General features: G+C 41.3%; 1 protein-coding gene across 3 annotated transcripts in view; it reads right to left on the bottom strand.

Annotated features, from left to right (window-relative positions):
- Positions 1 to 27,418, bottom strand: part of LOC141048077 (5-hydroxytryptamine receptor 2A-like) — a 1,077,348-nt gene that overhangs the window by 871,830 nt on the left and 178,100 nt on the right. For 2 of the 3 annotated variants that reach the window (XM_073543452.1, XM_073543450.1), the window contains exon 2: positions 214 to 358. The exons of the other annotated variant lie outside the window; for it this stretch is intronic. The gene's annotated coding sequence lies outside the window, so the exon portion shown is untranslated. The remainder of the gene's footprint in view (positions 1 to 213; positions 359 to 27,418) is intronic. 3 annotated transcript variants of the gene reach the window in all.

Here is a 27,418-nt window from a genome sequence, read left to right as displayed (position 1 = left end):
TTGAAAATTTGATCCAGCAAACTGATGAAAAAACATTCCACTTTTTTCTAGTATGCCAAAAAATGAATTTCTGAATTACCCCTAAGATGTATATTTTATTAATGTTTACCAAACAGTTATTATATTATATAAAATGTAAAAAAAACCCACTAAAAAAAAGAAAGGAACATTTTTGTCAATATAGGGTATTCCTTTTTTGTTCTGCTTACTTACGGTTGTCAGGCTCTAGAATTGAGTAAGGACTGTTATACTTCATTTGCAGAAGCCACTTATTCTGGAAGAATTAATCAACTTACAGACATTTTTTGACTGCAGATGTTTAGCATTGAAGTAACCAATGTCAGAGTGACATATTTACCTGCAAGAATAAAATAAATGATCTTATAAGATGGAAATTGACTGTATTTGTGATCCTTATGTCATGTACATCAATAGTAGATTGGACAATTTATTATTGCATCGTTTTTCAACATTTAATAATTATCATCAATGATCATTTGTCATCAGATAAAGTATAAAATATTTGCACAAATTCTGTAATATAGCATTCCATTTTTGTTACCAGAATAGAAATTTAAGAAATTCCAGCAATAATGAGATTTAAGACATAAAACACATAGAAAGTAGCAGTGTTAACAGACTTGGACTGGCCCACAGGAGAACAGGAGAATCCTCTGGTGGGCCGCTGTGCAAGAGTGGGAACCCATCCTCTTATATGAGCAGAAATTGGCACAACATACTTGAATTGCTATGTACATCTTATTCATGTAATAAATTTGTGATTGAGGATAATGTCACATTTGCATGTAGCTGAAAAGTTGGGCCCTGGAGTTGTTACTGATGGGCTCTTGGCACCCTAGTCTAACACTAGCAGTGTATATTATATGAGGGTTTTCTATTGGTACTTTATTTTGAGAAATATTGTCAGATGTTTTACAGAAAATAATATGGCCAATAACAATGTTTAAAGAGGCCAAAAAGATGAGTTTTTACTCGTTTTCTTCCTACTGGTCCTCTGAGAGTGCCATACTTTATTTTTCTGCCTTACAGTTCCAGAGATTTGGGACATTTTACATAGGGCGGATTTCTAAGATCTCTGCAAGGGAGCATGACTTGGAGGATTCCTTAAAGGCGTGACTTTTAGGTTGCATTATTACTCTTTGAGCAACAACTTTTTAGAAAAAATCATAAAAAGAAGTACTAAATGAAAAGTTCATATCTATGGAAATGCATGGAGGATTTTTTTTTTAAGAATACTTGGGAGCAGTGAGAATTAAAGAAGAGCAAAAAAACTCACCACTTTTGACCTGGTGATAGGTCCACTTTAAGAAACTCATCTCTTTATAGTGTTCTTACAAATATGCATTGCCAAAAGTCAGCATGTTGTTATTCTAAATATCCTATGAAGGAGTTACTGTATTTTACACATTATAAGATGCACTTTTTTCCCCTAAATTTAGGGGGGAAATGGGGGTGCGTCTTATAATGCATATATACCTTACCGGTACCGTTGCTGCAGGCTGGGATGAGGGGGTGCCCGGTGATGCTGCCCGGGGTGTCCGGCACTGCTGCCCAGGGTGTCCAGTGCTGCGGGGGGACTCTACCGACATTTCGTGAAAGGCCAGAGCCCCCCTCAGTTCTGTGGTTTCCTGTGCGGTGGACTCCGGGAAAATGACCACTGGGGGCGGAGCATGTGCAGATGAAGATCTTAGCAGCAGCAGTTCCGAGGGCCACACACAGCACTGCACATCGGACACACCCTCATCCCAGTCTGCAGCATCACCGTACTCCTGAATCTTCCAGCAGCGACCCTGGATCCCCACTTCAAGCAGTGGTATGTCAGCGAAAAGAGGGTCTAGTACATGCATCCTGGTCCATCTGCCCAATGCACGTTTCACCCAGAGGCTTCGTCGGGAGCATGAAACGTGCATTGGGGCAGGTGGACCAGGCTGCATGCAGTAGACCCCTTTTCATTGACATGCCATCTTTTGTGTAAGTACTTACTTTATACATTTTTCACTAAATTATTTAGTACCAGTATTGAAACTTGTTATTTGACTTGGATTATTACATTGATGGGGTCCTTTGACCTATTTGGAATCTGTGTTACTTTACATCTTTTACCTTGTACATGTTACTGGTGTCACTTCTAGGAACATTCTGCCTTGATATATGCATGTCTTTTGCATTTAAAAAAAATCTTTATATTTAACCCCTTCCTGATATATGATGTATTACTCCGTCCTTAATGCCCATGGACGGAATAGTACGTCATACGCGATCAGCCGTGCTCAAGGGGGAACGTGGCTGATCGCGGCCAGATGTCAGCTGATTCTCAAGCTAACACTCGGCACTAAGTGCCAGGAGCGGTCACGGACCGCTCCCAGCACTTTAACCCCCGGCACACTGCGATCAAACCTGATCGCAGCGTTCCAGGAGCAGGCAGAGGGGCTGTCAGCTGTGACTGCCCTTCTGCCTTTGGATCGGAGACCCTGCAGAATGACACGGGGTCCTGATCACTCCCGTGGTAAAACAATGTTGTCAAGATGACATCAGGGTTACCAGAGCACACTGCATGTCAGGAAGTCTCTGATGTCAGTTTGCACAGAGTGCAGCGCTGACAACTTATATGGCATGAAGATCTGCATGTCATATAAATGATCAGCCTGCACAAAATGAGAGTCCCATAGTGGGACATAGTGTAAAAGATAGAATGAAATAAAGAAAAATAAAATTATTATAAAAAATATTTAAAAATATAAAAATTAATAATAAAAAATCAACATTTAATCTATAATTAAATCAATATTTGAATAAAAAAAATCTAAACTAAAAGTACACATGTTTAGCATCGCCACGTCCGTAACGACCCAACCTATAAAACTGTCCCACTAGTTTAATGGATACCAAACAAACAAGGCAAAAAATGCTCTATCATCATATCGCCAAACAAAAACTGGATCAAAAAGACGGATATAAATAAACGTGGCATCGCTGAAAACCTCATCTTGTCCCGCAAAAAACTAGCCACCGTATAGCTCCATCACCAAAAAAATAAAAAAGTTATAGCTCTCAGAATAAAGCGATGCAAAAATAATTATTTTTTCTATAAAATAGCTTTTATTGTATAAAAGTGAAAAGATATAAAGATAAAATTGAGGTATCCCTGTCACCATACTGACCCAAAGAATAAAGCTGCCCAAAAATGGTACCAATAAAAATGTCAACTCATCCCACAAAAAAAAGACCTCATATGACTCTGTGGGCAAAAATATGTAAAAATTATAGCTCTCGAAATGTGGTGTTGCAAAAACTATTTTTTGCAATAAAAAGTGTATTTTAGTGTGTAACAGCTGTCAAACATAAAAACCAGCTATAAATAGTAAATCAAACCCCCTTTATCACCCCCTTACTTAGGGAAAAATAATAAAATAAAAAAATGTATTTATTTCCATTTTCCCATTAGGGTTAGGGTTGGAGCTAAAGTTAGGGTTACAGATGATGGCTAAAGTTAGGGTTAGGGTTGGGACTAAAGTTATGGTTATGGTTGAAACTAAAGTTAGGGTTAGGGTTGGGGTTAAAGTTAGAGTTAGGGTTGGGGCTAAAGTCAGGGTTAGGGTTAGGGTTGGGGTTAGGGTTGGGATTAGGGTTAGGGTTGTAATTAGTTAGGGGTGTGTTAGAGTTAGGTTTGTGGTTAGGGTTACAGTTAGGGTTGGGATTAGGGTTAAGGGTGTGTTGGAGTTAGGGTTGGTGTTAGAATTGGGGGGTTTACACTGTTTCGGCACATCATGGGCTCTCAAATCGCGACATGCATCTGATCTCAATTCCTGCCAATTCTGTGCTGAAAAACTCAAACGGTGCTCCTTCCCTTCCGAGCTCTTCCATGTGCCCAAACATTTGTTTACCCCCATATATGGGGTATCAGCATACTCAGGACAAATTGCACAACAACTTTTGGGGTCCAATTTCTCCTGTTACCCTTGGGAAAATAAAAAATTGGGGGCAAATAGATATTTTTTGTGAAAAAAATAAGATTTTTTTTACGGCTCTACATTATAAACTTCTGTGAAGCACTTGGGGGTTCTAAGCGCTCACCACACATCTAGATAAGTTCCTTAGGGGGTCAAGTTTCCAAAATGGGGTCACATGTGCGGAGTTTCCACCGTTTAGACACATTAAGGGCTCTCCAAAAGCGACAGGGCATAGGATCTCAACTGCAGCCAATTTTGCATTGAAAAGTCAAACGGCGCTCCTTCCCTTCCGAGCTCTGCCATGCGCCTAAACAGTGGTTTATCTGCATATATGGGGTGTCAGCGTACTCAGGACAAATTGTACAACAACTATTGAGTTCCAATTTCTCATGTTACCCTTGGTAAAATAAAACAAATTGGATCTGAAATAATTTTTTTGTGAAAAAGTTAAATGTTCATTTTTTTAAACAGTCCAAAAATTCCTGTGAAGCACCTGAAGGGTTAATAAACTTCTTGAATGTGGTTTTTAGCACCTTGAGGGGTGCAGTTTTCAGAATGGTGTCACTTTGTGAGTATTTTCTATCTTATAGACCCCTCAAAGTGACTTCAAATGTGATGTGGTCGCTGGTCAAATTTTATCCCTTTTAACTTCCTAACAAAAAAATGTTGGTTCCAAAATTGTGCTGATGTAAATTAAACATGTGGGAAATGTTATTTATTAACTATTTTGTGTGACATATTTCTGTTTTAAGGGCATACAAATTCAAAGTTGGAAATTTTCACCAAATTTCCGTTTTTTACAGAAATAAACGCAAAGAAATTTTACCACTAACATGAAGTACAATTTGTGACAAGAAAACAATCTCAGAATCACCGGGATCTATGGAAGTGTTCCAGAGTAATTATCTCATAAATAGGGATGAGCGATATTGCCCAATATCGTATCGGAATTCCGATTTCCGATATCAATGCAAGTCAATGGGAGAAAAAAATCGGAATTATAAAATGACCACTACAGTGCTATATAATGGATAAAATTGGAGGGGAAACACCTCAGGATAATGGGGAAGGAGTTTGCAGAGGCAGAGGAGCAAAAAAATCGCTAGAAAAATGCACAGAGCGAAAGCTGTAGCAGGAAAACTGGTCACCGTCATCTTAACAGCGGTGTTCTTTCTTTGGGGTAGGGTTAGGGTTTAGGGTTTAGGGTTAGGGTAAGGGGTTAGGGTTAGTTAGGGTTATGGTTAGGGTTAGTAGGGTTAGGGTAAGAGTTAGGGGTTAGTTAGGGTTATGCTTATGGATAGTAGGGTTAGGGTTAGGGGTGAGGGTTTAGGGTTAGGGTTAGTTAGGGTTAGGGTTATGCTTATGGTTAGTAGGGTTAGGGTTAGGGGTCAGAGTTTAGGGATAGGGTTAGAGTTAGGGTTAGGGGTTAGGGTTAGCTAGGGTCAGGGTTAAGCTTATGGTTAGTAGGGTTAGGGTTAGGGGTTAGGGTTTACGGTTAGGGTTAGTTAGGGTTAGGGTTATGCTTATGGTTAGTAGGGTTAGGGTTAGTAGGGTTAGGGTTTAGGGTTATGCTTATGATTAGTAGGGTTAGGGTTAAGGGTTAGGGTTAGTAGGGTTAGTAGAGTCAGGGTTTACCGTTAGGGTTATGCTTATAGTTAGTAGGGATAGGGTTAGTAGGGTTAGGGTTATGCTTATGATTAGTAGGGTTAGGGATAGGGGTTAGGGTTAGTAGGGTTAGGGTTACGGTTATGCTTATGGTTAGCAGGGTTAGGGGCTAGGGATAGGGTTTAGGGTTAGTAGGGTTAGGGTAAGGGTTAGGGGTTAGTGTTATAAATGAGTCACCGAGGAGGAAGAAACAAAAAGCAAGCTAAGCCCAGAAAACCGGAGAGGTTGTTAACTAGCAGATTGCAGACCCCTGATCCTATCCACAACAACTAGCAGTAGCCGTGGAGCGTGCCTACGGTGGTCCTAGACGCCTCGTCACGGCCGGAGAACTAAATAAGCTTAAAGAAAGAAAGGGAAAATCTAAACTGCCCCTGAGCAGACCCCAAAGCAATAGACAACCCCCAACATGTATTGTTGGTGAAACAAGATGAAAACACAGACACAGATAGAAAGATAGGCTGAGCAAATGATGGGGCCCTCACTAACTAGAAAGGACAGGAAAGAAAAGCTACTGTCTGCAATCACGCCAAAAACCCTGCCAAAAAAAGTCCAACACGTCTGATAGAAAAAGGCCCTGAAGTCGCTAGACTTCAAATCACTATATCAGCACTCAGGTATATTCTGAAGACAGAGCAAAAGAGATCAACTGATCAGAGACAAAATGGGGATCCAGCCCAGTCGCAGCCAGGGCTGGCTGAACACAAAAACTAAGTAAACCAGACAAAACTCATATAAACAATAGCAGAGAAAACTTAGCTTTAGGAAGGCAGGAACCAAACTGGAAACCAGAAGCCACAGTCAGGAAAAATCACCAGCAAGAAACTAGGGAGTCGGCTGCCTTAAATCCAATCAGAAACTCCTGATGTCCAATCGCAGTCCTCATCCTCAGGTGGCCGGTCTCTGCCATTTAGATCAGCTTCATCACCTCCCTTCACCAACAGAGGGAGTCCAGATAGAGAACTCACTACTCTGTCAGCACAGCCAGCTCCATAACCCTCACCAGAAGCCAGAGGCAAACCCGAAAATGAGCTCACAACAGTTTAGGGTTAGTAGGGTTAGGGTAAGGGTTAGGGGTTAGGGTTAGTGGTTAGGGTAAGTTAGGGTTAGGGTTAGTGGTAAGGGTTAAGGGTTAGGGGTTAGGGATAGTTAGGGTTAGGGTTAGTGATTTTACATTATTATTAAATTAAAACTGCCAGTGGTGGTGTCAATATGCCCTTTGACTGACATGTGTCTGCGTTCAGCTCACCTTGCTTTGCAGGGAGTTTCCAGGAGCACCACATGGAGGAACGGATACACTCCCTTTAAACCATGCTTAGTCTTCTTCTGCTTTCCGATTTCCGATGTGAAAAAAATATCGGAATCTGAAATCGGAATTCCGATATCGCAAATATTGGGCCGATTTCTGATATTTCAATATCAGAAAGCTCATCCCTACTCATAAAGGCACAGTGATTAGAATTGTAAAAATTGGCCCGGTCATTATCGTGCAAACCACCCTTTGGGGTAAAGGGTTTAATAAATTGTTAGGTTTTATGAGACCTTTGTGTGCACTCGTTTTCATATGGGTTTGTTGATAAGTTAGTGTGTCTATCTAATGTTTATCTTTGTTTGCTGAGTCTTTTGTGTTGGTATCCAGTATAGGTGTGGCATGAATTGTTGTCAAATTGCATTAGTAAGACAGGTGTGCAAAAACTAACAAGCCGTTTTATTTTTTCTTTCTTTTCAACAAAATTGAACCTCCTTCCCAAAAATAATGCAATAAGAAATGCTAGGTAGTTACATGATTTGAAGCAATATTCCTCTGTAATAAAAAAAAAAATATATATAATATATATATATATATACATATATATGCAAAAACTCAATATAGTTGCTAGTTGCTTCTATCTAGCAAGTACACCAACTCTGATTTCAGATTTAATTTCTGTTGTGCTGGCTTGGTACTGCTTTGTAGTGGATTAACAATGAAGAAAAAAAATGGATAAATGTAATTCAAATGCTGCAAGAAAATGACCACCATATCACTGATCAATTACACTGAGTCTGACCCCTCTGTTATCTCTCGCAACCTTTAAATTGAATATCTGTATTATTCACTGTCTACTCTAGTCATCTTCAATAAAGCAGTTGTGCTTCATATTACTGTTAAGCCTCATTCAGATGTCCAATTTTTGCATACGAGTGCTATCCTTGTTTTCACAGATAAAACTCATACTTGTCATAGTCTGTGGGCTATTCTCGTGTATGATTTCTTTCTTCAGATTGAGTGGTCCACGGAAAATATTGGAGACATGTACGATTTTGATTGGTTGGTGAGAGTCAGTGGATCCGTGAGGAAAAAATTGGACTGCATTTGGATGACATCCGAGTGCAGTCTGACTTTTAAGGGGACTGTCAGAATGAAGATGGAGAATTTTCTTTTTTTTCAGCTTCTTCTTGTATGAGAAAATCAGATGACACTCGCACCACACCAGGGTCTAATCAGAATAGTCAATTAAATTTTCTTGTACGTGGAAAAAATTGAATGTCGGAATGAGGCCTTAATAGTATTTGTCTTCTGTTCTCTTCCTGCCTATATTGCTGAGCTGTAAGATGCAACATGCTCGCACTTGCCTAAATCACCTTAAAATGGCTGCTGCATTCCCTGCCTCTACTTTTAGACAGGCCATTAAAGTAGTTCTGGATTGTCTGTGTTATATCATGTGATGTGATAACTGCTAGGCATTTTGAGTTAGTCCAAGGAATGTTGTGTTGTGCAGTAATGTGAGCCTTTGGTGGCTGATGAAATCTTCTGCAATGTGTAAAATGGCAGTGGACTTTTTTTGTCAACTCAAGCAAATTGTTTGACAATCCAAGGACCTAAGAATTTCATAAAATCCTACATTTAATTCAATTTGCATCAAATCAATTTCCTTAACTCTAATCTGTACTATAAGTCTAAGTAAAGTTTATTGAAATAACAGTGGTCAGTTAAATACGTTTAATGAAACCAAAATTGAATGCATGAGTTGTTCCCTTTAATGCAGGATTAAAAGACTTAACGTCTGTCTACAGAACTGCACAACAATAAATTCAGTCACGCTAATCATTGTTCTTTAAAACTTGATTAACGGTTTATTTGCTGCTCCAGAAGATTGTCATTAATTTCATCTTCATTTTCAGCATTGCACATAGTTTGGTATTAAGTACAAAGAATGATGTAGCAATATTTCTGTTAAGAATCAGTGAAAATGGCAAAGCGAGACTGTGAAGAGGAGATTTATGGAAGTACATTTCATTTGTATTTACATGCTGAGTTTTTAAGCTGCTCAGAGAATGTTATAAATTAAATCTCCCATTGTTTTGAAGATTACTTTTAAACCTTCTGTTAAAAAATGGATTTTCATCATATTTTTTAATCACCATATTTTCAAATAAAAACCAGAGTCAAGCATATGTACAGTACAAAGAGAAAATAAATTGCTTGCAATTGTTTGTTTTGCAGTTAAATAAATGACCTCTGTGGTCCGACTCTGCATGGTAAAGAAAAACAGTAGTCGTCAGTACCTCGAGTGGTTCTCCCAGTTTCCAGAAATGAGAGCAAACACCTTCAAACAAAAAAATTACAATAACTTGTTTTTCTCCCAGCATTCAATGTGACAGTGATTAACTTTAAAAGTGTCATCTCAGGAAAGAATACATGTGGATTTTATATGTACAGAGCTTAGCATAAATAAGTACACCCCCTTTGAAAAGTAAACATTTTAATAAGAATTTACAGAATACAGCATTTTCCAAAATTTTAGCAAGACTAGACATTTCTTTGATTACAACCCACATCAAAAGCTACATTTAGTCTTTTGTATGACCTCCATGATGGTGTCTATAGTGAAAGATAGTGGTGGCATTGTCTGTATGTGGGGCTGCATGAGTTTTTCTGGTGTATGGGAGCTACATGTCATTGATGGTATCACGTGTGACTGGAGAAAGCAGAGATGAAACCACTCTGCCAATAGTAACAATGCGGCTTGAAAGTATAAATGCATTTTTTATTTATCAACGCGTTTCGAAGCACATCTGCTTCTTCATCAGGATAAACCGCAAAAGTAGTTTTATTTCTGGCAGCGCAGGTTAATCTCCACTTATTCCATTCACACATGAAATTTCCTTTTGTGCATCTGCAGCAGCCAGTCTCTTCAGTGTCCATAGGTGTTTTGCTTTTCACAAGATTTGAAGGTAAGCATTGTTAGGGTTGGTGGATTGCACTAAATTAAAATAAATTATAAAGTGCAATCGCAACCCAGGGTCCACCGTGCGGAGATGTTAAACTGCTGCTAGTGAACAATGCCGGAAACTAAACAGCGAGCGATTGCTTGAACACACTTTGTTAACGCCACACAGTGTGAACAGAACACAGAGTACCAAGCTCCATTAGTTCACAGAGTGGTACTGAAACAAAAGAATACTAAGTGCAATACCCTGTTAAATGTCACAGGTTTTAAGCTCGAGAAACTTATATGACGCTAGATATGATGCTAGAACCCTCTAGGCTAAGGGTTGGACTTGCCCAGTAACTCAACTGTGCTAATCAGAAACATGAAGGAAACTGGTGCTAAGCCAAGAGACTAATTGCCCCCACTGACGCTAACTGCCTGCCAAAGTGTACAGTCCCAGAGCCTAGACAGACTTACACAACCTGCAGCCAGAATGGTAGAGTATCCACACTCACACATCATAACATAGATGATACTAGCACACTGGCGTGCGCCGCTAGGAGCCTTTTATACATTAGGCTCCACCTCAAATACTCATGCCCAGCCATCCATGACATCACCCGCAGGCCAATCCGGAGCTGCTACATCACCTGAGCAGGTGACATCTGACCGCAAATGAAAAGACGCCACATCACGGACATGCTCAGTAAGGCGATCTCTGAAGTTATGCTCCAGAACGCAGGACTACACCTGCATATCACTGGCTCCCATAGACTTAGCTGAAGAGCCAGCATAAACCAATGCATAGCACGAGTCTGAGCAAGGTGCTGGGACCATTGTCTGTGCTGAGCAGCAATCTGAGCGACCGGACTCGATTGGGGGACCGCATGAGGATAATGACGCCAAACAAGCATATTATTTAATATCTCTTTTTTAATCCAGATAAGACCCTATTGCACTCATTATCTTTCCAGCTTTTCATCATAATCATTGATCAAAGATTATGAAGCATATCTGTATGGAGGACTATGGAGAGTGTATTATACTATATGGAGGACTATGAGGAATGTATTAAAGTATATGAGGGATATGAGGCACATTATATTATATGGACGACTATGGGATGTGCATTATACAATATGGAGGACTATGGGGTGCCTAATGCTATGTGGACAATTTTTGGGGTGTATTATACTATGTGGAGGACTATGGGGAGTATTATTCTAAACAAGCAAAATGCTGCCTCTTAATCCAGTGAGTAGATTGTTTATGCCGGAACAAAAATAATTGTTCTCAGCAATACATCGTCGGGAGAAAACTGTAGATGTGCTGCTGATAACATGATACTGTATGGGGACAGATTGATGTATTAGTGATTGTTCTGTCCCCATCATTCTTCCTCAGCTGCTGTAATGTGGCCAGCAAACAAGAGTTGATTGACTTCAATATTGTCGATTATGCTCATTTAATGGCCTGAACTGAGCGCCTGTAAATACGACCAAAATGTTTCTGTGTGATGGTGCAATATGTCAGCATTTGGGGCCACACTTTAAACTTTTGCTCAGGGCCTCACTTTATTTAAAACTCGTCATTACTCTCCATCCAGCATCCAAGCTCTAAAAGAGTTCTTTCTTGAAGAATGGAAAAAGATCGATGTTGCAATATGTCATCAACTCGTTCATTCCATGCCTAGAAGACTCTGTGCTATCCTTAAAAATCATGGAGGTCATACAAAATACTAACTGTTGTAGCTTTTGATGTGGGGTGTATTCATTTTTGCATCAACTAATTTTCATACAGAATGAGAAGTTTGCAGCCAGTCAAGGTCTAGGTGATCATTGGGATTCTTCTGATATGCCTTTTCTATATGTGTCAGAAACCCCCCCACCCACAAATATGACTTTGACACAGTAGGATAGCTTCTCATTTTACATATTCATTATGTCATGAAATAATTATAAGTTTATATTCACATTTTACTGAGTTTTTATTCTACATGGAATCCGACATCTTGAAATGGATCTTTACAAACAGCATTGCAAAGAAATACTGGCAAAACATAATGATAATTGCTGGATATTTTTCCGGCCCTTTCATACCATGTTCCCTTTCTGAATGATCTAAACACTATTTCCTCCCTTTTGAGTTTGTCTCTAGATATGACAAGTGATGTGTTTTCTGTATAGATGGGAAAATATACGCATTATCCATCTAATGATGAGGAGAGGCAGACATATTATTACTTGATATTTCTTTTGTCTGCAATGCCTGCAATTTTTTCATCTGATATGAAAATGAATTGTGTTTTGCATGAAATCCATCACAACAAATGAAAAGCAATACACAGCTAGGATTCACATATATTTCTACCACCTAAAATTTTCTAATACACATTACATTACAAAATATATACCCCAAAGAACTGAGAATTCTGCTAATCTGAACCTAACCTCAATCCTTATATTAATCAATATTCAAATCCCATAAAGCAAAACAATAGTAATCCATCCTTGTCCTGCTTGAGAATGACACTAAAGGGGGTTTTACACATAGCGATATCGCTAGCAATATCGCGAAAACGTCACAGGTTTTGTGACGTTATAGCGATATTGCTAGCGATATCGCTATGTGTGATACTTACCTCCGACCGGCTCCCCCGCTGTCCATCGCTGATAGCGCGAGATCGGGTGGCTCCATTTCTCGTCGTTCAGCTTCCTGCTGTGATGACGAGCGACGCGTGGAGGTGGGCGGGAGGACGTCAGGATCGCCGTGTTTGAAAGGTGAGTGTCGTCCGCTGTGTCGCTGCTGCATCGCTGTGAGATCTTCCTGTGTGGAAGCTCACTAGCGATCATTTAGCGATGCACCAGCGATCCTGACTGGGTCGTATCGCTGGTGCATCGCTAAATGTAAAAGGGCCTTAAAACTGCTATAAACTTTTTTTTACATAAACCAGTGCAAACAACTTTCCTTTTATAATGTAGTTTGCAAGATGGTTCCCAGAAACAGGAGACTCAACATAGATCTATTATTACGATTTTCTCTATGTTAGATATACACTGGGAGAAAGTCTGTCACTCGCCGTAATTCACACTACAAGCTGCATACATTATTTAAAAGATCTGATGAGTTTGGTGCATTTACTTTTAAAATCCCTATGAAAGCACAAAATCTTGAATGAATGCATAATCTTGATATTAAGATGACCTCCAGTTCGAATCATTTGCTCAATTCATTGCTCAATTCATTATCTGACAGAGAAGTATATGCAGCCATTCTTAGATGTAGCATCACAGTAAGTAAACACCCGTCTAATCAAGTCAAAAGCCCCCGTTACACACAGCGAGATCGCTAGCAATATCGCTGAAACGTCACAGGTTTTGTGACGCAGCAGCGATATTGCTAGCGATATCGCTGTCTGATACTTACCTGCGACCGGCTCCCCCACTGCTCATCGCTGATCGCGTGAGAATGTCCTGGACCATTTCTCGCTGGGCGCTTCCTGCTGGGCTTCCTGTGGCGCCGACAGGCGACGCGTGGACGTGGGCGGGAGGACGTCAGGATCGCCTCGTCTGACAGGTAAGTAGCGACCCCCGACCCCTGCTATGTCACTGGTGAGATCTGCCTGTGTGGCAGCTCACTAGTGACCACTTAGCAATGCACCAGCGATCCATATCGTTGTCGGGATCGCTGGTGCATCGTTTAGTGTAACGGTACGCTAAGATATGTATTTAACGGGTGATCTGAAACAAAAACTGCAATCCTGAATCTATATTTAATGTCATAATTAGTGTTGAGCATTCCGATACCGCAAGTATCGGAATTCCGATACCGACTTCCGATATTTTTTCAATATCGGAAGTCGGCATCGGAATCGGAAGTTCAAAGTTGATTGACAGCCGAAATGACGTCATCATGATGCGCGGTGTGTGCGCATCATGATGCGCCGTCATTTTGGGCCTTCCGGGGGTCTCTGCCGGCCTGCCGGGGGGCTGTGCCGGCCTGCCGGGGGGCTGTGTGGACTGCCCGGGGTCTGTACCGGCCTGCCGGGGGGCTGTGCCGGCCTGCCGGTGGTCTGTGCACCCTGTGGGGGTCTGTACTGGCCTGCTGGGGGGCTGTGCCGGCCTGCCGGGGGGCTGTGCTGATGTCCGGGGGTCTGTGCAAGCATCGTCCGATGGGACTACAAGTCCCATCTGGCGATGCCTGCTACCATGACAGTGATTGACACATTAGCCAATGATGGGACAGTAGTAGTCCCATCATCCGGCTAATGTGTTAAATGTTAAAAAAAAAAAAAAAATACTACATACATACTACATACATACTACATGCATGCTACATACATACTACATGCTACATACATACCACATATATACTACATGCATGCTACATACATACTACATGCTACATACATACTACATATATACTACATGCATGCTACATACATACTACATGCTACATACATACTACATATATACTACATACATACTACATGCATGCTACATACATACTACATGCTACATACATACTACATATATACTACATGCATGCTACATACATACTGCATGCTACATACATACTACATGCTACATACATACCACATATATACTACATACATACTACATGCATGCTACATGCTACATACATACCACATACATACTACATACATACTACATGCATGCTACATGCATGCTACATGCTACATACATAACACATATATACTACATGCATGCTACATACATACTACATGCTACATACATACCACATACATACTACATACATACTACATACATACTACATGCATGCTACATACATACTACATGCTACATACATACTACATATATACTACATGCATGCTACATACATACTGCATGCTACATACATACTACATACATACTACATACATACTACATGCATGCTACATACATACTACATACATACTACATACATACTACATGCTACATACATACCACATATATACTACATACATACTACATGCATGCTACATACATACTACATGCTACATACATACTACATATATACTACATGCATGCTACATACATACTGCATGCTACATACATACTACATACATACTACATACATACTACATGCATGCTACATACATACTACATACATACTACATACATACTGCATGCTACATACATACCACATATATACTACATACATACTACATGCATGCTACATACATACTACATGCTACATACATACCACATATATACTACATACATACTACATGCATGCTACATACAATACATACATAGACATACAGTATATATAACATAGAGTAACATACTTACCAATACTTGTCACATTGTTCCCCGAAGCCATTGTCTTTTACGGAATAAATATTAACATAACAAACCACAAAAATACTCACCCACGATCCGAAGCAGTCCACGAGTGTGTCCCACGACGATCTTGGGTAGAGAACTGCAGCATCAGCTGATGCTGCCGTTCTCTACGGGCTGCAGGAATCCAATGACGGAAGGTAGGTATCCTTCCGCACTGTATTCCTCCGCCACTTAAAAAAAAGTCCCTAGTCTCCCTTTATGCCATTGCTGCGTGGGAAATTCCCACACAGCAATGGCATAAAGTGAGACTAGGGACTTTTTTTTTTTAAGTGGCGGAGGAATACAGTGCGGAAGGATACCTACCTTCCGTCATTGGATTCCTGCAGCCCGTAGAGAACGGCAGCATCAGCTGAGGCTGCAGTTCTCTACCCAAGATCGTCGTGGGACACACTCGTGGACTGCTTCGGATCGTGGGTGAGTATTTTTGTGGTTTGTTATGTTAATATTTATTCCGTAAAAGACAATGGCTTCGGGGAACAATGTGACAAGTATTGGTAAGTATGTTACTCTATGTTATATGTACTGTATGTCTATGTATGTATTGTATGAATGTATTGTATGTAGCATGTATGTAGTATATATGTGGTATGTATGTAGCATGTAGTATGTATGTAGTATGTATGTAGCATGCATGTAGCATGCAGTATGTATGTAGCATGCATGTAGTATATATGTAGTATGTATGTAGCATGTACTATGTATGTAGCATGCATGTAGTATGTATGTAGTATGTATGTAGTATGTATGTGGTATGTATGTAGTATGTATGTAGTATGTATGTGGTATGTATGTAGCATGTAGTATGTATGTAGCATGCATGTAGTGTGTATGTAGTATGTATGTAGTATGTATGTGGTATGTATGTAGCATGTAGTATGTATGTAGCATGCATGTAGTATATATGTAGTATGTATGTAGAATGTAGTATGTATGTAGCATGCATGTAGTATGTATGTAGTATGTATGTGGTATGTATGTAGCATGTAGCATGCATGTAGTATGTATGTAGTATATATGTGGTATGTATGTAGCATGTAGTATGTATGTAGCATGCAGTATGTATGTAGCATGCATGTAGTATACATGTAGTATGTATATAGCATGCATGTAGTATATATGTAGCATGTATGTAGCATGTAGTATATATGTAGTATGCATGTTGCATGCATGTAGTATATATGTAGTATGTATGTTGCATGTAGTATGAATGTAGCATGTATGTAGTATGTAGTATGAATGTAGCATGTATGTAGTATGCATGTTGCATGTAGTATATATGTAGTATGTATGTTACATGTAGTATGCATGTTGTATGTATGTAGCATGTATGTAGCATGTAATTTTTTTTTTTTTTTTTTACATTCAACACATTAGCCGGATGATGGGATTACTACTGTCCCATCATTGGCTAATGTGTCAATCACTGTCATGGTAGCAGGCATCGCCCGATGGGACTTGTAGTCCCATCGGACGATGCCTGCACAGACCCCCGAAGCCTGCACAGACCACCGGCAGGCCGGCACAGCCCCCCGAAGCCTGCACAGACCACCGGCAGGCCGGCACAGCCCCCCGGAGCCTGCACAGACCACCGGCAGGCCGGCACAGCCCCCCGGCAGGCCGGCACAGCCCACCGGAGCCTGCACAGACCACCGGCAGGCCGGCACAGCCCCCCGGCAGGCCGGCACAGACCACCGGAGCCTGCACAGACCCCCTGGCAGGCCGGCACAGCCCCCCGAAAGGCCCGTACAGACCCCAGAGAGGCTGTACAAGGCAAAAACAGGGTTTTTCTTATTCCGATACCGGAAGTCCCATAGACTTGAATGGGACTTCCGGTATCGGAATCGGCGATACCGATACTTTTTTTAAGATCGGCCGATCCATTCCGATCCGATACTTTGAAGTATCGGACGGTATCGCTCAACTCTAGTCATAATCTAATCTTTTTTCTATTATGTATCAATTAAAAAGTCCTTCCTACACTATATACCTGCTTTATTTTTTATTTTTTTTTACTACTTCCTCTTTGATGAGGTTTCATTTGAAAGCCCCCAGTCCATGCTGGGAAACTCAAACAAGTCATTATTAGGGGCAGAGGCTGTTCTCATTGCTACATCCTCTGTCCCCACCCTGAAACGAAATGTAAACAGTGACATCTAGTGATGAGTGAGTATACTCGTTGCTCGGGTTTTCCTGAGCATGCTCGGATGTCCTCCGAGTATTTTTGGTGTGCTTGGAGATTTAGTTTTGTAGTTGTCTAATCTTCATGATTTTCGGCTGGTAGACAGGCTGAATACATGTGGGAATTCCCTAAAACACAGGCATTCCACACATGTTCAAGCAGTCTAGCAGTCGCAAATCATGCAGATGAGGCGACGAAAACTAAATCTCCAAGCACACCAAAATAGTCGGCGGACACCCGAGCATGCTTGGAAAAACCCGAGCAACGAGTGTACTCACTCATCACTAGTGACATCCATTTCAGGAGCTGGGCTAGTCCCTGCTCTATTGTGCATGCGTCTGATGTGCCCTTGGTAGACGTGCACTTTTCCAACATGACAATGACCCAAATCACACATCTGTTGCATTTTTGAACACGTTTAAAGAGATTCAGTGGCCAAGTGTCTCCTTATATGAACCCTACCAAACCCTAATGGGGAATTCTGAAGAGAGAAGTTGTCATCACTCTCCATCCACCATCCAGGCTCCAAAAGAAGTTGTTCTTTATTAGAAAAGGATAAAGATAGATTTTGTAATATGACATGAACTTGTTCATTCCATGCCTAGAAGACGGTGATGTCCTTCAAAATCATGGAGATCATGCAAAATACTAGATACAGTAGTTTTGATGTGGAGAGGATTCATTTTTGCTTCAATCTGAGTAAAACTGAAAATTTTGTAATGAAATTTATGTTACCTTTGTATTATGGATTAAAAACATGTTTTATGAAACTCAGCATTGTCAAAGTTTTGGAAAAATACTCTTGGTGTTCTGTGAATATTGATTCAACTCCTACTTTTCAATGATGGTGTACTCCTTCATGCTGAGCATGTTATATACACATTTGCAGGTTTTTTATTGTTTCAATTGTTTGAAAAAGAAAGAAAACAAAGCTTCAATTGAAATATCCTTGATTCTAAATATCGAGCACAAACAACAAAGCGGATGTTTCATGCTGTGCGGCCACCATATTTTACAGATGCAAGTAAGAAAATGTTACTGCTGCAATAGTTTACCCAAGGATTATTTGTAGGCTGTAAACATGGAGACAAGAGTATTTGCAAGATGCATTATTGCGATATGAAAAATGGTTGCAAGTGTTGAAAAGTGTTTTTTTTACTTCTATCCTATAACTGATAATCTTTATGGTGTCCATAATGGCTGTGAACTCACTTATAAGAAGGATATATTTATTTCTTAACACATGTCATGGATATCTATAAGAATCAATCAGCTACAAAATCCATCCTTAAATTTAAGTAGATTTTTCACTGTCGGTTAACGATACTGATGAGTGAACCTGGAGTAAAGTGCTGCCCGTTATATCTTCCTATTCATAGCACTTTTGCTGTCTAGACACGTTAGTGCCATCTGTGAAAGTGCTCCAGTAGCCAAAGGGACTGTGCCAGTCTGATAGGGCCAGCAAATGTCATTCAGAGATTCTTCTAATTATGTCTGTGACAGGAAGGCAGTGCTTGTCTGCTGATTTCTTCTTTTTATCTTTTTATGGATTCCAAGAAGACATTACAATGTTTTATGTCACAATAAAATGAAATGACAAGCAAGTGTGAGATCCATGGGATAGGAGCCCGCAGATAAGCACCAATTTACTGTAATCTCACAGACAAGAGAATGAAAACAAGTCCTAGTAAAGAAAGCACAGGCACCAGATAAATAATTTCACCTAAACCATTTCAATCTTTGAATTTCATATTTCATAATTGAGAGTCATTTACAATTAACTTAGAAAAATATACAATCTATACAGTACACAATAATCCAAAATTTAGGAACCATTTGCTTTTCTCCTATTTCTCGGTTTTGCTATTTTTCACGTCAGATGATTATAATGTAATATAAAGTATGCATATTTTATGTTGATCAACAGAAAATACTGTCTGATAGAAATACTTGTGTCGGAATATTACACTCACAATATTTGTGTATAGTGTTGAGCGATACCGTCCGATACTTAAAAGTATCGTATCGGATGGTATCGGCCGATCTAAAAAAAATATCGGGTATCGCCGATTCCGATACCGGAAGTCCCATTCAAGTCTATGGGACTTCCGGTATCGGAATAAGAAAAACCCTATTTTTGCCTTGTACAGCCTCTCTGGGGTCTGTACGGGCCTTTCGGGGGGGCTGTGCCGGCCTGCCGGGGGGTCTGTGCATGCTCCGGTGGTCTGTGCAGGCCTGCCGGTGGTCTGTGCAGGCTCCGGTGGTCTGTGCAGGCCTGCCGGGGGGCAGTGCCGGCCTGCCGGTGGTCTGTGCAGGCTCCGGGGGTCTGTGCCGGCCTGCCGGGGGGCTGTGCCGGCCTGCCGGTGGTCTGTGCAGGCTCCGGGGGTCTGTGCCGGCCTGCCGGGGGGGCTGTGCCGGCCTGCCGGTGGTCTGTGCAGCTCCGGGGGTCTGTGCCGGCCTGCCGGGGAGCTGTGCCGGCCTGCTGGGGAGCTGTGCAGGCTCTGGTGGTCTGTGCCGGCCTGCCGGGGGGCTGTGCCGGCCTGCCGGTGGGCTGTTCAGGCTCCGGGGGTCTGTGCAGGCATCGTCCGATGGGACTACAAGTCCCATCGGGCGATGCCTGCTACCATGACAGTGATTGACACATTAGCCAATGATGGGACAGTAGTAGTCCCATCATCCGGCTTATGTGTTGAATGTAAAAAAAAATAAAAAAAAAAATTACATGCTACATACATACAACATGCATACTACATATATACTACATGTAACATACATACTACATATATGCTACATGCAACATGCATACTACATACATGCTACATACTACATGCATGCTACATACATGCTAAATACTACATACATACTACATACATAATACATATATACTACATGCATGCAACATGCATACTACATATATACTATATGTACTACATGTAACATACATACTACATATATACTACATGCTACATACATGCTACATACTACATACATGCTACATACTACATACATAATATATATATACTACATGCATGCAACATACATACAACATATATACTACATGCATGCAACATGCATACTACATATATACTACATGTAACATACTTACTACATATATACTACATGCTACATACATGCAACATACATACTACATACATGCTACATACATACTACATACATAATACATATATACTACATGCATGCAACATACATACAACATATATACTACATGCATGCAACATGCATACTACATACAGTGGGGCAAAAAAGTATTTAGTCAGTCAGCAATAGTGCAAGTTCCACCACTTAAAAAGATGAGAGGCGTCTGTAATTTACATCATAGGTAGACCTCAACTATGGGAGACAAACTGAGAAAAAAAAATCCAGAAAATCACATTGTCTGTTTTTTTTCATTTTATTTGCATATTATGGTGGAAAATAAGTATTCGGTCAGAAACAAGCAATCAAGATTTCTGGCTCTCACAGACCTGTAACTTCTTCTTTAAGAGTCTCCTCTTTCCTCCACTCATTAACTGTAGTAATGGCACCTGTTTAAACTTGTTATCAGTATAAAAAGACACCTGTGCACACCCTCAAACAGTCTGACTCCAAACTCCACTATGGTGAAGACCAAAGAGCTGTCAAAGGACACCAGAAACAAAATTGTAGCCCTGCACCAGGCTGGGAAGACTGAATCTGCAATAGCCAACCAGCTTGGAGTGAAGAAATCAACTGTGGGAGCAATAATTAGAAAATGGAAGACATACAAGACCACTGATAATCTCCCTCGATCTGGTGCTCCACGCAAAATCCCACCCCGTGGGGTCAGATTGATCACAAGAACGGTGAGCAAAAATCCCAGAACCACGCGGGGGGACCTAGTGAATGAACTGCAGAGAGCTGGGACCAATGTAACAAGGCCTACCATAAGTAACACACTACGCCACCATGGACTCAGATCCTGCAGTGCCAGACGTGTCCCACTGCTTAAGCCTGCACATGTCCGGGCCCGTCTGAAGTTTGCTAGAGAGCATTTGGATGATCCAGAGGAGTTTTGGGAGAATGTCCTATGGTCTGATGAAACCAAACTGGAACTGTTTGGTAGAAACACAACTTGTCGTGTTTGGATGAAAAAGAATACTGAGTTGCATCCATCAAACACCATACCTACTGTAAAGCATGGTGGTGGAAACATCATGCTTTGGGGCTGTTTCTCTGCAAAGGGGCCAGGACGACTGATCCGGGTACATGAAAGAATGAATGGGGCCATGTATCGTGAGATTTTGAGTGCAAACCTCCTTCCATCAGCAAGGGCATTGAATATGAAACATGGCTGGGTCTTTCAACATGACAATGATCCAAAGCACACCGCCAGGGCAACGAAGGAGTGGCTTCGTAAGAAGCATTTCAAGGTCCTGGAGTGGCCTAGCCAGTCTCCAGATCTCAACCCTATAGAAAACCTTTGGAGGGAGTTGAAAGTCCGTGTTGCCAAGCGAAAAGCCAAAAACATCACTGCTCTAGAGGAGATCTGCATGGAGGAATGGGCCAACATACCAACAACAGTGTGTGGCAACCTTGTGAAAACTTACAGAAAACGTTTGACCTCTGTCATTGCCAACAAAGGATATATCACAGCATCTACTGCTGTCGAGACTGAGTGGGAGACTGCAGGAGAAGATAAGGCTTGGGATCCATCCTGTGCAGAGGGAGAATCCCAGCACCTAACAATGAGTCTAGCATAAAAAAAGCCTGGTAAACATCTCATAAACTCAAGAAAAACTATGGTAAGCCATACTTTAACCATGGTTTGGTCATAAAAGTTTAAGTATAAACCCTAATTCTCGCCGAGATGAGGAAAATACATTGAGGCATGAACCTCTATGAATGGTTATTCTCTACATTTGTCTTCATCAGCACACATCTCTTCAGTTTCTTCACTTTCTTGATGATAGGGGATCCTTGAGTTACAATTTCTGTCCAGTAGCATTGGCCTTTGGTTGAGCTTATTGTGCTGCTCAGAAATAAGCAAGTCTGTCAGTTACTTGTTCTGAAATTTATAGTGTTATTACTATATTTGCAAATAGATGCTTGTAACAAGCTTCCTTTCCTACACAACTACTTTCTGAACAACTCTCAATCTGTTGGCCCTCACTGAAACCTGGATTCAGGATTCTGACACTGTCTCTCCTGCTGCCATTTCCTATGGTGGCTTACAAGTCTCTCACTCCCCGAGACCCACAAACAGACATGGTGGTGGAGTCGGCATACTTCTGTCCCCACAATGCACTTTCCAGGTCATCCTCCCAGTTCCATCACTCTTATTCCCTTCTTTTGAGGTCCACACCATCAGGCTCTTCCGTCCCCTCTCCCTCAGAGTTACGGTCATATACCAGCCCCCAGGCTCACCCACCCACTTCCTTGACCACTTTACAGCCTGGCTGCCGCACTTCATGTCCTCAGAACTTCCAACCCTTATCCTGGGAGACTTCAACATCCTCATTAACAGCCCTACTTCCACATCTGCATCCCAGCTTCTATCACTAACCACCTCTCTAGGTCTCTCGCAGCTTTCAACCTCTGCGACACACAAGGACGGTAACACCCTTGATCTGGTCTTCGGCCGGCTCTGTTCAATCTCCCACCTAAATAACTCACTGCTTCCACTCTCTGGCCATAACATTCTCTCCTTCATGCTCAACAAATCCTTGCCCACCCAAGGTAGTGGTAGCTCACTCCTACCTACCACACAGTCAGAAATCTACAAGCCATTAACCCTCAGACACTTTCAGATTCCCTACACTCATCACTGTCCCCAATCTCCTCTTTTTCTTGTCCTAATCTGGCTGTTCATCACTACAATGACACTCTTAGAAGCACCGTGGACCAAGTAGCTCCCCTCACCCTCAGAACCTCCAAGCACAGAGTAAAACAGCCCTGGCTCACATCGCAAACTCAACTTCTCCAGCGATGCTCTAGGAGTGCTGAACGCTTATGGAGAAAAACCCGCACACCAGAAGACTTCATCCACTTCAAATTTATGTTAAGAACCTATAATGCTGCCCTTCACCTCGCCAAACAGACCTACTTCACCACCCTCATCTCCTCACTAGACAACCATCCCAAGAAACTTTTTGACACTTTTCACTCCCTCCTCAGGCCAAAAGCACAAGCCCCTATCACAGACATTTGTGCTGATGACCTGGCCTCCCACTTTACAGAAAACTAGATAATATCCATCAGGAAATCTGCTCCCAACCACCAAGTGCTGTGACTCCCATCCCTTCCTGCATCTCCCCTTGTTCACTTTCCACATTTGATCCCATCACAGAAGAAGAAGTCTCCAGACTCCTCTCTTCTTCTCGTCTGACTACATGCACTACCGACCCCATTCCCTCACATCTCCTCCAGTCTCTCTCTCCAGCCATCACAACCAACCTAACTACAATCTTTAATCTCTCCCTCTCCTCGGGCATTTTCCCATCCTCCTTCAAACACGCCATCGTTACTCTATTACTAAAGAAACCCGCTCTCGACCCATCCTGTACAAACAACTACAGACCAGTCTCCAATCTCCCCTTCATCTCTAAACTTTTGGAGTGCCTAGTTTACGCCCTCCATAGCCGTTACCTCTCCACTCACTCCCATCTAGACCCTTCACAGTCCAGCTTCCGCCCCTACATTCAACTGAAACTGCACTCATCAAAGTGACCAATGACCTTCTGACAGCAAACGTAACGGTGACCACTCTGTGCTCATTCTTCTTGACCTATCTGCAGCTTTCGATACTGTGGACCACCATCTCCTACTCTTTAGGCTCCAATCACTAGGCATTAAGGACACTGCTCTCTCCTGGTTCTCTTCCTATCTCTCTGACCACTCCTTCAGTGGTTTGTTCTCTGGCTCCACGTCATCTCCTCCTCCTCTTGCTGTCGGGGTACCTCAGGGCTCAGTCCTTGGCCCCCTTCTTTTCTCTCTCTACGCGGCCCCAATTGGACATACCATCAGCAGATTTGGCTTTCGGTACCATCTTTATGCTGATGACACACAACTATATACTGTACGTCTTCCCCCGACCTTACCCCCGCTGTACTACAGAACGCCAGTGACTGTCTGTCCGCAGTCTCCAATATCATGTTCACTCTCTATCTGAAACTCAACCTCTCCAAAACTGAACTTCTTCTGCTCCTGCCGTCTACTAACCTCCCTAAATCTGACATTTCCCTCTCCGTGGGTGGTACCACAATAACACCCCGGCAGCAGGCGCACTATCTTGGGGTTATGTTTGACACCAATCTCTCCTTCACATCCCATATACAATCTCTTGCCCACTCTTGCCGCTTACACCTAAAGAACATTTCTAGAATCTGCCCTTTTCTCACGATGGAAACAAAAACCCTCACTGTAGCATTGATCCACTCCCGCCTGGATTACTGCAACGCTCTATTAATTGGCCTCCCCGTCACTCAACTATCCCCTCTCCAGTCCATACTTAATGCAGCAGCCAGGGTCGTCCATCTGTCTAATCGGTTCTTGGACGTGTCCGCTTTTCGTCAGTCATTACACTGGCTGCCCATTCATTGTAGGATCCAATTCAAAGAACTTGTTCTCACCCACAAAGCTCTCCATAGTGTGACACCCCCCTACATCTCCTCCCTCATAGTGCAAACGACTTTCAACTAAACTCTGCACTAATCCGTACCTCCCACTCCTGACTCCAAGACTTCTCCCATGCTGCTCCTATCCTCTGGAATGCTCTACCCCAAGAAATTAGGACTAACCACAATTTGCATAGTTTTAGGCGCTCCCTCAAAACACATTTGTTCAGAGCGGTCTATCACGTTCACTAATCAAAGTCATTCTATTTTTAAGTGTGCATGTGTAGCCCATTCACTATCTCCATCCATCCTTCACTCCCGCAAGATGGCTGGACCTTCATTGTAAATACACAATTGTAAATACACACCTGTACTTTGTATCTCCCTCAACTCATTGTAGATTGTAAGCTCTCACGAGCAGGGTCGTCTTATTTTGCTTTAATTATGGTATTGTTAACGTTGTTACTTATGTCAAGTGTTTGAAACTGTTAAACTGTAAAGCGCTGCGGAATATGTTGGCGCTATATAAATAAAGATTATTATTATAAATAAAGATTATTATTTGTGATTTTGCAGGACTGATAACAAGCAGCTCTGAAACAGAAGCTGATAGGTAGAGTAGGTATGCAGCTGTCTAATTGTAGTATAAAGAGTAATGCTAATGTACTTAAGAGAGGTGACTAGGATCTCAGGAGTTAACTCCTCAGCCTGGAATGTAGCTACTACACATTCTCAGCCTGATTCATGATGACATGGCAGCAAGCTGTAAACAATGTTAAGCAAAAGTTCTAAGGATTTTTTGGTTTCCATTCCCCACTACAACAAATTTACTCCAGCCTGAGCAAATCTGTTATAATTCATACCACAATTGTGATATAAATTATAATGGATTTGTAAACCACACATGACCCCTTCAACCTAGAAAATTTGGAAGAGCTGTCCAAGACTGGGGTAAAAATGACAATAGTCATTTTTTTGCGCATCTGAAAGGCGCGCAAAAATTCTATGACCTTTGAGTTTGGTGAATCACCCTCTTAGTCTTACACAGTGGTCCTTTGGCCATTTAACTGACATCATATATAATATTTTGTGTCTTTAAATGCTCAGCAAAGCTAAACTGTAAGGTCTGGACTGGATTGAGCTTACATCTTCGATAATACCAGGCTTGATAATTAGAGATGAGCAAATTTGTTCGGATTCGGTTCCGAATACGATCGGACTCGAATATTGTTTTTGCAATATTCGTTGAACACAGCCAAACGTCATTAGAGACAATGGGACTAAAAATGACTGAATATGTTCGGAACCGAATATAAGACATACATTCGGCACAAATAGTGTTCGAATATGGCCCGAAAATGTCAAAATCAGATTTGAGGCCAAAATCTGAACAAGTTTGCTCATCTCTATTGATAAACTAGTTGCATTCATTTAAAGTAGTATCTATGTATGTTGTATGAATGTAGTATATATGTAGTATGTATGTAGTATGTATGTATGTTGTATGAATGTAGTATATTTGAAGTATGTATGTAGTATATAGTATGTATGTATGTTGTATGAATGTAGTATATATGTAAATGTATGTAGTATGTATGTATGTATGTTCTATGAATGTAGTATATATGAAGTATGTATGTAGTATGTATGTATGTTGTATGAATGTAGTATATATGTAGTATGTATGTAGTATGTATGTATGTTGTATGAATGTAGTATATATGAAGTATGTATGTAGTATGTATGTATGTTGTATGAATGTAGTATATATGAAGTATGTATGCAGTATGTATGTATGTTGTATGAATGTAGTATATACTGTATGTAGTATGTATGTAGTATGTATGCATGTTGTATGAATGTAGTATATGTGAAGTATGTATTATGTAGTATGTATGTATGTTGTATGAATGTAGTATATATGAAGTATGTATGTAGTATGTAGTATGCATGTATGTTGTATGAATGTAGTATATATGTAGTATGTATGTATGTTTTTTTTTTTTTTTACATTTAACACATTAGCCGGATGATGGGACTACTACTGTCCCATCATTGGCTAATGTGTCAATCACTGTCATTTTAGCAGGCATAGCCCGATGGGACTTGTAGTCCCATCGGACGATGCCTGCACACACACAACCCCCGGCAGGCCCGCACAGACCCCCGGCAGCCCACACTGACACCCAGCAAGCGTGTACAGACCCCCGGCAGGCCCGCACAGACCCCCGGCAGGCCCGCACAGACCGCGCATCATGATGACATCATTTCAGCAGCCAATCACAGCCAATCACACTGGCTCATTGCATTATGGGAACTTCCGATTCCGGTATCCCATATTGTAAAAATATCGGTACTCGGTATCGGAATTCCGATACAGCGAATATCGGCGGTTACCCGATATTTGCAGTATCGAAATGCTCAACACTAATTATAAACCAATACTTTC

Source organism: Dendrobates tinctorius, unplaced genomic scaffold (assembly GCF_039654945.1).
Source record: "Dendrobates tinctorius isolate UK_male_01 unplaced genomic scaffold, ASM3965494v1 ptg000133l, whole genome shotgun sequence".
NCBI classification, from domain to species: domain Eukaryota; kingdom Metazoa; phylum Chordata; class Amphibia; order Anura; family Dendrobatidae; genus Dendrobates; species Dendrobates tinctorius.
The sequence above is the reverse complement of the archived record's forward strand: the minus strand, read 5'-3'. Positions and strand labels throughout refer to the sequence as shown.